The 13497-nt window shown below is 37.2% G+C and overlaps 1 protein-coding gene across 9 annotated transcripts in view; it reads left to right on the forward strand.

Annotated features, from left to right (window-relative positions):
- Positions 1-13497, forward strand: part of MAPK10 (mitogen-activated protein kinase 10) — a 339795-nt gene that overhangs the window by 29597 nt on the left and 296701 nt on the right. The gene's annotated exons all lie outside the window — the stretch shown is intronic.

Below are 13497 nucleotides of genomic sequence, written 5' to 3' on the forward strand. Positions count from 1 at the left end.
GCCCTTTTCTCTGTGGGAAGGTAGGGCTCAGGAAAATGTGACAAATGTCACAGTGGAACTATGCTGTGTCAAACCACAAGTGGTGCCTCCATACGAAGGTGGATTGAAATGTATCCTCTAAAATTCTGTGTAATTTCATGGGTGATATTCTTTCGTTTCTGTTACTGAGACCTGAGGTTACTGAGAACACTTTTACATTGAATGTTAAAGTGTTGTGATTCTACACATTTTTTTCTTCCCAATCCTAAATCCACAGCATGTGTTTGATGAGATTTTAAAACTTTTTAGAATAATTAAAAACAATAACTTCCCAATGAAGGAGAATGATTTAAAAAATGATGCATTTAGATGTAAAGTTTCATTTAAGGTAAAGTGTTATTTAAAACAAGTTTATTTAAAGTTTTATTAAACTTATTTAAATGTAATATGCATTTAAATGTAATTTATTGTTTTAATATCTTAATTTTGTTGTACTTCTAGTTTGTGTGTGTTGAAACATTTGCAGTATATTTGCATATTATTTGAAAGAAAATGTGTACCATAAATGGAGCCTTGCTATTATGGCTAAATGCACATATTCATGAAAGAGTGTGAGATTATCAGCTAATCACTCCAGAATCCCACTTAGTCATTAAAAATGGAAAGGGAATTAATGACAGAAAGATATAGTTAATGATTAAATGAAATTTAGTTACAAACACAGCAACGGTATAAGCAAAAACAGCTAAAGCATCAATTTGGTACAGCTTTTTTTCCTTCGAAACAGGCCTTGTAGATAATTATACTTGTTGAATCATTGGTCACATTGTACGTTTGTTCACATTACCTATAAAACATATTTCATGAAGTTAATTTCGTGATTGATTTATTCCTCTTAATAAAAAGTGCTTGAGTCTGCCCCTGTTAAAATAATTCAGTGAGTTTTTGCTTGAGAAAATTCATAGTGCATATTCTTTGTTGGATGAAAAACAGGGCAGTGATGCCAACTGAGAACATTTTTCTTTTCAGTTCTGGGACTGACTTTGAGAGAGAAGGAACATCTTGTGCTCTTATGGTGCACCGCTCACATCCTAAGGTTAGCATCTTTTCTGAGAGAGATAAACAGACATGGTTTTTCCAGTTTGGGCCTATTCTGACAAGACTCTGCTGTTGAATTTATAGGCTGATGAAAGGGTGCAGAGGGAACTCTGTAATTATACTCATACTTGAACATGGCTATATATCATGTTTTGGAAATTTCCTGTATTCAAAGAAAATAATCAAGCTGGTCCTATGTTCTGTTTTGCCTGTGTGCCACTAAGTGAGAAAACGTATGTTCCTTTCCTGCTTCAGCTGTTGTTTACTTCGTACAGAATTTTCTACTCCTTTGAAAATGACCATTTTTTCTGACTCTTATGCTTTGGTGAGATTCTGAGAAAGGCTTTGGCTTTAAGAACTTTCCTGGTTCTTTAAGTTAAGCTTGAGAGAGAAAGTCATTGTTCTTCTCACTGTCCTAATATTTCCCTTTTTAGCTTCCTTATAAAGACAGGTAGTTATGACCTGCACTCTAGCTCAGTTTATCCCAACAGTCTTGAGCTACTTATTAACATTTATGTTTTCTCACTGATATTTTTATTTCAAATCATTATTCATTCAACAAATATTTATTATCTGTTACATGCTAGCTATTGTGCTATAATTCTAAGATGAAGATGAAAAGGATAAAGTATTTACACACAATCTTTTTGTATCCAGAAAGAACACCAACAAGTATGTTGAACACATTTTAATTAACTTAAGAATTTAAATTTAAAAATAAATATAAAACACGAATTCCCCATTATGACTATGTCAAATTAACCTATACTAATGAAAACGCCTTAGCAGTGGTCCCTTGTATTAATCGGTTCTCATGCTCCTATAAAGAACTGCCCAAGGCTGGATAATTTATAAAGGAAAGAGGTTTAATTGACTCACAGTTCCACATGTCTGAGGAGGCCTCAGTAAACTTACAATCGCGGCAGAAGGGGAAGCAAACACATCCTTCTTCCCATGATGGTACGAAGGGGAAGTGCTGAGCAAAGAGGGAAAAGCCCCTTATAAAACCATCAGATCTCATGAGATCTCACTCACCATCATGAGAACAGCAGCATGGGGGTAACCGCCCCCATGATTCAATTACCTCCCACTGGGTCCCTCTCATGACATGTGGGGATTATGGGAAATACATTCAAGATGAGATTTGGGTGGCAACACAGCCTAACCATATCATCCCTATAGTTTATCTTAGTCTGTACCAGAGCTTCCCTTTGGGGTGGGAGAGCAGAGAGGGCAACGTAATGACAAAGATAAAATTTGTGTTGAAAGCCTACTGCTTGCATCTGTTTTGATTCACTTGGTAAATCCTATTAGGTTGAGAAGTTCATAAAACTAGCAGGCTTCTGAACTATTTATGAACTTGTACTTAGACACACAAAAAAACTGAAAATAAGCGCTGTATAAATTAGTTCCAATAGAAAGACATTCCGATCATTCTGAACGGACACAGCACAATACACCTCTATGTGACTTCTTACACATGCAGATTCTCATTTTCAGAGATGCAGACACATATGTACACACACTCACATACAGCCACACATTCCTGTGTATTCTCTTTGCTGGCCCACCAACTGAACTTTCCTGAATTAGGTATATAAAATTCTACTAAATTAAAAGTCTGGAGAATATATGCCTCTGCCCATCTTTATCCCAGTGAGATTTAACTATTACTGGCTTCATTGCTTGTGATATTTGTAACATTAGGTATAACTGCATTTGAAAATAATATAATAAGAGACTTTCTTAAGATATGATGGGTTTTCTCAAAAAGAGATACATTGACTAATTGATTTCATTTTTGGAAGGTAGAAATGAGGTTATCTGTGGAGACTATAGGATAAGGTTATTCAGCAAGCTAGAGGATAAGGTTATTCAGTAAGCCTAGAGGAAGAAAGGCAAATTGTAACTCCGGATCTCTGCATAGGTATATGGCAGATGGCACAGTGGAGAACAAGGTGATAAGAACAGGCAGAGAAAGTCACACTGTCATCAGCCCCAAACTGGGATCTCTCATTGCTGCTGGCTTGGACCAAGCTCAAGACCTTGCCCTTAGTAAAAGGCTGCAGACAGTAAAGGCTGCACATATCTTACTTCTTAAAACACAATGATGTTTGCTTCCTTAAATAAAATTGTAATGTAGCAACACAATTTAGTGTGTCTAGATTAAATGTAGTTTTAATCTCTGTAATAATAAAAATATAAGAAAAGGTAGAACCAAGCGATCAGTGAATTAAAAACCCATTAACCAGCTGACTGAGATGTGCTTAAATATATTTAACACATTCGTGGAGAAGGTTACCATACCAATAGAGTTTACAACATTTCATAAACTTTAAATAAATAATGATGTTTGTCTTAGTCTATTTTGTGCTTCTATAACAGTATACCACAGACCAGATAACGTATAAAGCACAGAAGTTTATTTTCTCACAGTTCTGGAGGTGGGGAGGTCCAAGAACAAGGTACCAGCATTTGAGGTCTGGTGAGGGCCTTCTTGCTGAGTCCTCACATAGAAGGTAGAAGGGTAAGCTAGCTGAATACTGTAGGAAGCCTCTTTTTTGTTTTTATTTTTATTTTACTTTAAGTTCCGGGATACATGTGCTGAACGTGTAGGTTTGTTACATAGGTATACATGTGCCATGTGGTTTGCTGCACCTATTAACCCATCATCTAGGTTTGAAGCCCCCTCATGCATTAGTATTTGTGTTAATGCTCTCCCTCCCTTGGTTCCCTTTGCTCCCCTCCCCCGACAGGCCGCATGTGTGATGTTCCCCTCCCTGTGTCCATGTATTCTCATTGTTCAGCTCCCACTTATGAGTGAGAACATGCAGTGTTTGGTTTTCTGTTCCTGTGTTAGTTTGCTGAGGATGATGGTTTCCAGCTTCATCCGTGTCTCTGCAAAGGACATGAACTCATCCTTTGTTATGACTGCATAGTATTCCATGGTGTATATGTGCCACATTTTCTTTGTCCAGTCTATCATTGATGGGCATTTAGGTTTGTTTCAAGTCTTTACTATTGTAAATAGTGCTGCAGTAAACATACATGTGCATGTGTCTTTATAGTAGAATGATTTATATTCCTTTGGATATATGCCCAGTAATTAGATTGCTGGGTCACAGGTATTTCTGGTTCTAGGTTCTTGAGGAATTGCCACAGTGTCTTCCACAATGGTTGAACTAATTTACATTCCCACTAACAGTGTAAAAGCATTCCTATTTCTCCACAGCCTTGCCCGCATCTATTGTTTCCTGACTTTTTAATAATCTGCATTCTGACTGGCATGAGATGGTATTTCATTATAGTTTTGATTTACATTTCTATGATGGCCAGTGATGGTGAGCCTTTTTTCATGTTTGTTGGCTGCATAAATGTCTTCTTTTGAGACGTGTCTGTTCGTATCCTTTGCCCATTTTTTTATGGGGTTGTTTGTTTCTTTCTTGTAAATTTGTTTAAGAAAACCTGTTTTATAAGGGCTGTAATCTCATTAATGAGGAAGGAGTCCCCATGGCCTACTCACTTCTTTAAGGCCTCACCTTTTATTACTATCACACTGGCAATACCTGAAGTTTGGAGAATGCATTCAAACCAGAGCAAGATTTTATAAGAAACTATTATTATTATTATTGAGCCAGATTCTCACTCTGTCGCCCAGGCTGGTGTGCGGTGGTGTGATCTCGGCTCACTGCAACCTCCACCTCCTGGGTTCAGGCAATTCTCCTGCCTCAGCCTCCCAAGTAGCTGAGATTACAGGTGCCCACCACCATGCCCAGCTAATTTTTATTAATTAATTTATTTTTTATTTTTAGTAGAGATGGGATTTCACAGGGTTGTCCAGGCTGGTTTCAAACTCCTGACCTCAGGTGATCTACCTGCCTTGGCCTCCCAAACTGCTGGGATTATAGGCGTGAGCCACCACGCCCAGTCAGAAATAATATTTAGAATGTATACTAGCACACTACTTAATTAAATAAGCATTATGTAGGATATTGAAATAATGTTGTCTTTCAAAGACCTGTATTTGATACAAGAGTGAAAATTATAAATGTTTAAACATTTGCAAAAAAAAAAAAAATAGCGCTGAAAGTAATTCAGGGGAAAGTGTCAGCTAGGACAAGACAGACATTTTACTGTGGCATGCTGGCTCTGAAGAAAAAATTCATATTTTTTAAAAAATGAGATAAAAGTAAGATAATGTTTTTGGGGTGAGATAATCTGTGCTAAAAAAATTAAAGGTATCCCTGTTTGGTAAACTTCACTTGGAATATTCAAAGTCTCCAAGATTTGTAAAATTTAATGAAGTATTTGACTTCAGGCTGGGCACAGTGGCTTATACCTATAATCCCAGCATAAGGGGTTATATGCCTATAACCCCTTACCCACTTTGGGTGGGTAAGGCAGGGGGATTTCTTGAGCCCTGGAGTTCAAGACCAGCATGGGCAATATAGTGAGTCCTGTCTCTATCAAAAAAAAAAAAAAAAGTTAGCTGGGTGTGATGGCACATGCCTGTAGTCACAGCTACTCTGGAGGCTGATGTGGGAGGATTGCTTGAGCCTGGGAGGTCGAGGCTGCAGTGAGCCAAGATCACACCACTGTACTCCAGTCTGGGCAACAGAGCAAGATGGATTACCTACAAATGAAATAAAAAGACTTACAGTCCTTGCGTATTACATGCATTCCTACTGCACAAATATAAAGAGGTTCTTAAAGTTGATTTAAGAATGCTGAAAGTAATATAACAAGGAACAAGACTGTTAAATACTTTACACAGTATAGATTTAAAATCAAGTAATTGTGTGTATTTTCTGTACCACTGGACATATTTATACAATTGTTAGCATACACTGTGTGCTCCATTTTTCATTAGCAATTTTATCTCCCTACTGAATGCTAGACTTTTAGTTCTGTTATTTGTTATAGCTTAATTTGTTTCCCAACAGTAAAAAGAGATATGGACTTGTAGATTTTCAGCTATTTCATCTTAAAAAGCTAGTATAAATGGACTACATATGACTCCAAGGGTATACTACTTTAAAGGGAATTTGGGCTATTACTCAGCAGTCTGTAAGACATTCTTTTTCAGCATTTAGGGGGAGTTGGGAGAAGCTATGGCAAACCATCTCACTATCAAATCATTGCTGCCCTGGCTCAATCCTTTACCATCTCTCAGGGAAGCCATTGCAATTCCTTCCCTATTGGGTCTCCCCGCAGTGTGAGTCATCAGACACACTGAAATCAGAGCAAATTTTCATGTCTCCTCCTTGCTTACATGCATCCAGTAGGTACTTCTGCAAAGCCGGCATTTTAAAGCACAGTAGTCAAGTCACATAGTCTTGCCAGGCTCATCTCCTGCCCCTGTGAACCCAAGACCCTGCTTATTCCCCAAACAAGTCATGTTCTTTCATGTATTTCATTTTGACTGGAATGTTCTATACTTGTTAACCCCAGCCTCTGACTGGGTAAGGCACACACATTTTGCAATGTTGCTGCCTTTGTGAAGGTCTTCCTGGAGTTTTCCACACCCAACAAAAACATTGCTGTATTTTCTTGGTCCCAGTAGCTCTACAACATACCTTTATTATAGCCTTTAACATTTGGTAATTTTGAAATGTCTACTTCCCTTTGACTGAGAAATTCTCAAGGGTAAGGCTGTTTTCTTCTTGCTGGTCCTCTGACGTGCTGCATGAACACAGTGAGTGCTCAGTGTAAGTTAGTTGACAAATGATTAAATTATGCTTAGAGTTTTTGCTTTATAAGCGTTTAAATATTATTTTCTTTGTGTATAATTTATCTTTTTTGATACTAACAAATATGTATTACTATTCTAAGTCATTTTAGCATTGTTTAAGGAAATAATTATGGTGACATGAATTAAGGGGTAATATTCTATTCCAAATTGTTTTTACTTAAGAACTGCTTTACACTGAAACTGCAGCAAAAATAGGAATGTTCTAATGTAATTTTTATTTTAAAATTCAGATACAGTCATATCTTGTTGACATCTATTAATTCCTAGGTCTAAGCTTATGCATTTTTATAATAAACACTCATAAATAGGACTGTATTTAGTAACATATTTGTTGATGATGTTAATTTACTAAATGAAATTTCAGAGGCAGTGTAGTATGGTGGTTAAGCAAGCTGGTTTTAGAGCGAAACTGGGTTTAAATATTGACTCCACTAATTATTGGTTGAATAACTTTTGAAAGCTACTCTGCCTCAATTTCTTTTTCTTTTAAATGGAGATAATAGTAGTGACCTTCCCTATAGGATTGTTTTGTGAATTAATTATTTCATGTAAAAGTGCCTGGGAACCCAATAAAGTCAGTTAAATACTAACTCTTATTATTATTGTTCCTATATTACTGTACTCTTTTCTTCCTCTGTGATCTGTGAAATCCTGGTTACTTAATTATTGGTGTAGAGTGCTTTATTTATTTATTTATTTGATTTGATTTTTTTGAGACGGAGTCTCACTCTGTCACCCAGGCTGGAGTGCAGTGGCGCGATCTCGGCTCACTGCAAGCTCCGCCTCCTGTGTTCATGCCTTTCTCCAGCCTCAGCCTCCTGAGTAGCTGGGACTACAGGCGCCCGCCTCCGTGCCCGGCTAATTTTTTGTATTTTTTTAAATGAGTATTTTCCAGTACAAGTTGCAGCTTTAGTTGGAAGCTTATAGGTATAGAAGAAGATGAAATTAAATTTATAATGGAGAGAGAGTTGGAAATTAGAAACTAAATTGAAATCTCTATTTCCTTTGTGTAAAAGTCCTTGTCTGAAACAGTAGGCAATTTAGAAGTCAATATGCACAAAGTGCAATGGCTCAAGTCTGAGAGCTTGTTCAGACTGTAAACTAAAAGCAAAATATTGAAATGGACAAGTTTTGCTGTGAAGAGCAAGTTTTATAGACTATGTGTATATGTGTCTGTGTGTGTGTATAAAGATAGTATTTTAGAAGATACCTAGATTGCACCTAGATTGTAAGTAGAAGCAAGGAATTCATAGTGAAGAATTCTTGGATAGAGAACTAAGAAATCAGAGGGAAACAAGTTCATTAATAATGCTCTTTATGATAGAATTTATTCAATGGATTTTATGGATAATGTGAGTTTCTCATGATTATAGAGATAGAAGATATTCTTTTTGACATAATAATTTATCTGATTATTATGTGAGCAAAATGAACAGAAAATAATTTCTCAGAGGAAGGAGAGATAAGACTGAATGAATGATACAATTAATATTTTCTCAGCTCTAATCATACCTCTGCTTATCTGTCACTGTTTTTATTGGACACTTCCTTCTAGTAACTATCAAAAGTAGTATAAGGAACCTGAAAACAGATTACAGATCTTTTTTAAAAAAATTTTTTTGAGGCGGAGTTTCCCTTGCTCTTGTTGCCCAGGTTGGAGTGCAATGGTGCGATCTTGGCTTACTGCAACCTCCACCTCCTGGGTTCAAATGAATCTCCTGCCCCAGCCTCCCAAGTAGCTGGGATTACAGGCATGCACCACCATGCCTGGCTAATTTTGTATTTTTATTTTTTTTTTAGTAGAGAGGGGGTTTCTCCATGTTGGTCAGGCTGGTTTCGAACTCCTGACTGCAGGTGATCCACCTGCCATTGCCTCCCAAAGTGTTGGAATTACAGACGTGAGCGAGCATGCCCGGCCTAAACTAGCTCTTATAATGTATAAAATGCCCTTCTCTTAAACTCTGATGTTGATGTTGCTTCTCTAAAACCTTTGCTGGGAACTTTCCACCTCAAAGAGAAGCTGTACAGTTTTATTGTACTATTTAGATTTGGTTAGTACCAGAGAATTATTAGTCTAATCCTGCATTCTAATGATGGCAAAGAAATAGTCTTATGATATCCCACTTGAATTTCTTATAAGTAGATTATTTCTCTTTAGATTAAAATATTATTTTCACACAAATTTTCTCAATGTATATTTTCTTTAGTGGTTCAACTCTTAATTATTCTGAAATTAACTTTTGAGTTTTGTGCCTAATAAGTAATATACTGTTGAATAAAGTAGCAAAATAATTGTCGATAATGCTATTATTATATTGAATCTTCTTTCTAGACACTAAAGCCACAGAGACTATGACTGGGAACGTTGTATATCTTTAGTTTAATTCTTTTCTAATTATGGTCATCTCTGGAATTTCCAGGTTTTGGATAGACTGCTGTAAGAGTGATTATGATTTTGAATCTGATAGACCTGGTTTAAATATTGATTCTGACACTTGCTTTTTGTATGATCTTGAATGGGTTAGTTCTTTAAGATGCTCAACATGATTTGGTGAGGTTTAAATGTGATTACCTACATAAAACACTTAGCTCAATGCCTGGCACAGATTGGCAAACACCATTTCTAGTTAATGTAAGATCTATGCCTTGCCTTACCTGCCATGAATTAACAATAGAAATAAAATGTGACCACATTTAGAGACTTTGAGATGACATAGATCTTGCTTCAAAGGGACTATAAGGAAGAGAGCAAAGAAAATGCTTACCTTTCATTACTTCCTTTCCAGCATGTGTGATGATAAATGCTAATTTTTATTTATTTTTGAGACGGAGGCTCCCTCTGTCACCCAGGCACCCAGGGCTGGAGTGCAGTGGAGCAACCTCGGCTCACTGCAACCTCTGCCTCCCAAGTTCAAGTGATTCTCCTGCCTCAGCTCCAGAGTAGCTAGGACTATAGGCGCATGCCACCACACCCAGCTAATTTTTGTATTTTTAGTAGAGATGGGGTTTCACTATGTTGGCCAGGCTGGCCTTGAACTAACCTCAGGTGATCCTCCTGCTTTGGCCTCCCAAAGTCCTGGGATTATAAGCGTGAATCTCCGCACCCGGCCTAATGCTAATTTTTAAAATGGATGATTTTCTTCCCTGAGATATGAAAAATAATACTTTTCTATTTCCTGGCATAAATATTTCAAATGTGGAATGACTTTGATGAGCATATAAGCCACATTTATTAGCTTTAAAAACCCCAGGAAAGAGGATGGGGTTTCCATGGGCCCAAGGGCAGGTCAGTAATAAGATGCCATAGTAGCATGGGAGATAATCCTTTCTTGGTAAAAAACCATCTGAAACAAACAGCAAACCTCTGCTATTGCTGCCAAGTCTCAGAACTGGGCACTTAGTCATATAAACAAATGTAGAATTAAAATTGAATTTGGCCACAGGAGTGCCTCCAAGTTACTGTTGCTTCTTTCCTTTTGAGTTCTTCAAAGAGGTCAGACTTGAGAAGGATCTTAGATGTTTTAATAGGCATCCTTCAGGTTGGGCTGCTTCCTCCTCACCAGTTAATTTATGTTAGACGTTCGTAACTGCACATCTCCTTTTTTTTGTGCTGCCTTATTCTCTGAGTTCTAGAAATAGAATCTCTGCAGAATGTATGCTAGCTGACTAGATTGTGTTCTAAAATGTTTCACGTGTAAGGGATGTAGTCTCCTGTGAAGTGAGAAGCTGATGCAGAAAAGAAATGCCAAGGTCAAACAAATACAAATTTTTCTGCTGTTTTTCTGATTTGTAAACAATGTTGTCAGAAGTTGTCCCTTAAATAATTTCTCATGACTCAAAACATGCTACAGTGCTGCTTAAACATGGACATTAATTTGGGGCTATATTTTAGTTATGAATTAAGACATGCTTTTATGGAATTAGGAATATTTGATTACAGTGGCATTTAAAATTAATCTGATTTTATTTTACAGAACTCAATTTTTCTATTTAAAAAGGAGATATAGGTTGGGTGTGGCAGCTTATTCTTGTAACCCCAGCACTTTGGGAGGCTGAGGAGAGAAGATTGCTTGAGGCTAAGAGTGTGAGACCAGCCTGGGCAACATAGTGACATCCTGTCTCTGTTAAAAAAAAAAAATAATAAATAAATAAAAAATTTAAAAGGAGATATATTACAAATGAGAGCAGTATATATCTGTCTTGGAGTTACAAAACAGGTTTACAATTTATTTAGGATATTTAGTAGACCCACTCATATAGATTTGTTATTATCCAAAGTTCTAAGTCACTGATACCATTCTTTCTCATAAAAAGTGTAGATACTCTATTTGATTTGGTTATTAGAGTATTTGAGAGCCTGGAATAGAAATTAGCCTCACTGCTGAAAATGTGAATCAAGTTCTATCACTGCAGGCTCTCATTAAGGTTTTCAACTATAGTAGACTGTAGTTGCAATTACATCCCAACAATCTAGGTGCAGTGGAACCTTCTCTCTTTGGTCTCATAATTTCTGAGCTATAGATTGGGAGATATATTTTCAAATTAAAGGCTATGTTAACTGGAAAAACCTAAGATATCTAGTCTGATAGCTGCATTTAAAAACCACAGATTGGATGAGTTAGCTGGCTTGTCTAAGGTCATACAGCAACTTAGTGACAGAGCTAGACTCCAGGTTTCATGCCTCCAAATACCCCATTGCTCTTAAAGTTTGACTACTTCTCATTACTTTCAAGAGCTTTCTCTAATGAGGCAACATTTTGAAACATCTGAGTCTGCAACAGAGACTGAGAAGGACTTGGGTGTAAGTAGTATATTTTGGAAGTCACTTCAGAGGGGCTGGAGTGAGGAAGAGAGTAGAAAGTGAGATAGAGGAAGATGTTTCTGCCTTGGGCAGTAGGGCTTGATTGATCAAGACTTCTTGAAGGCAAATTAGGTATCCCAGGGTTGTCTCTATAAGGACTTGAGGCAGAAGCACTTGGGAGCATTAGCTGCCATCCCTCATTGATTGAAGATTGCCCCTGGGGACATTAACTCTTCTAGTACTTCAGAACAGGCTTGTTTAAGGGCTGAGCAGGTATACTTGGAGTTGAGAAGGCCCCAGCCTTAAAGAAGAAAGAGGTATAGTGCCTCCTGGAGTCAGGATGCTGCCAAAAGAAGTCATGTCTGAGCTTGTTTGGAACTGTCCACTGCAGCTGAGGCTGAAAATCAGAAAGGAGTGAAAGGAAGTGGCTAAGGGCACCAACAGGGGCTGACTTTCTCATGATAGCGTGTGATTTTACTGCTTCAAATTTTTACCATGGAATGACTTAGGAAGTTCCATCCCTTATTCAAGAGTATTTATTCTGGTTATTTTGCATGCATTTTCTGAAATGGAGAAATACATGTCTCTATCCTCGCTAGGTGAGGAATGTTTTCAGTCTTTGGACTCTGAAATGAATTTTCAGCAGTTTCTCTCTCTAATTCCTGTTCTGTTCTTCTTCACTTCTGGCCCCGGCATGGCTTCTCCCTTTACCCTTCTCAGTTAATTTGCCCGCCTACTTCCCATATTCTCTTGTGTTCCCTAGTTCTCACCTCCTGGGTCCCCCTCACTTGTCTTCTTTTATCAATAGATTTTCCATTTTCCAACCAAAGTTTTACTCACCCTGTTTCTGTGGAAGTGATGTATTGAAATGCTATTCTAGTCTTTTGAAACCTTGAACTGAAGAATGAACGTTGGTCCCTTTTTCTATTTAACGTCTGAGATACCCTCCAACAAAGAGGTTCAATAAACGTAGATGTTCCGCCTTTCCACTTACAGTTGGAAGGGACTTTAGAGATAATCTAGCCTGTCCCACTTTAACTTTCAAGTGAAGAAGTGCTATGGAGAGAGGTTATGCAACCTGCTCAGGTCCTGCAATTAGTAATGGCAGGGCTGTGATGAATATACTTAGGGATGTTTCCAATGTGTCATACTGCCTAATATAAATTATAATTTATGTAAACATCTGTAAATTGCAAACTTCTGGTGGCTGGAGGCTAGATCTATTTACTTGATTTATGTAAGTGCTACCATAGGCACAGTAATAGATAACATAATAACTGTCAGACAAGATCAGAGAAACCCTTCAAATGATGCAAGGAAATGGGGGACAAAACCTTTCTGTCATCTCTTCTTCTTTTTCCACTTTGTGACTTTGGGCAGATTATTTCTCCTTATTATCTTGTTTCACTTTCTCAATGGGGCTTCTTATGGATGACTGAAGTGTTTAAATCTATAAATACTTCAAAATGCATGAGGCAATACAGCCTAAAATCAGCCAATATTTTATAATTTTGAACTTTCTCTAGATTTTTTTTAGTTTTGTTATGAGTGGGTTTCTCCAAATACCCCAAATTATGATACTCCTTTAAAAAATGTGAGCAACAAAAGCTCAGTATATTTATTTTAGAGTATTGTTTATTCTCCAGTGGTTACTGCTATTTTGAATTCTACATAAAATCAACCCTGAATAGATTAGCTGCTGTATAAAATGGAATACTGTCCTCTCAAAATTTATGTCCATGAGAAAACTATGGATGTGATTTTAATTTTATTTTGGAGAGATGGTCTTTGGAGATGTAATTAGGCTAAGATGAGGTCCTACTGGATTTGAGAGGGCCCCTAAATCCAATATAATTGGTGTCCTTAT

The sequence above is a fragment of the Trachypithecus francoisi genome, unplaced genomic scaffold (assembly GCF_009764315.1).
Source record: "Trachypithecus francoisi isolate TF-2019V2 unplaced genomic scaffold, Tfra_2.0 Lachesis_group1, whole genome shotgun sequence".
In the NCBI taxonomy this organism is placed as follows: domain Eukaryota; kingdom Metazoa; phylum Chordata; class Mammalia; order Primates; family Cercopithecidae; genus Trachypithecus; species Trachypithecus francoisi.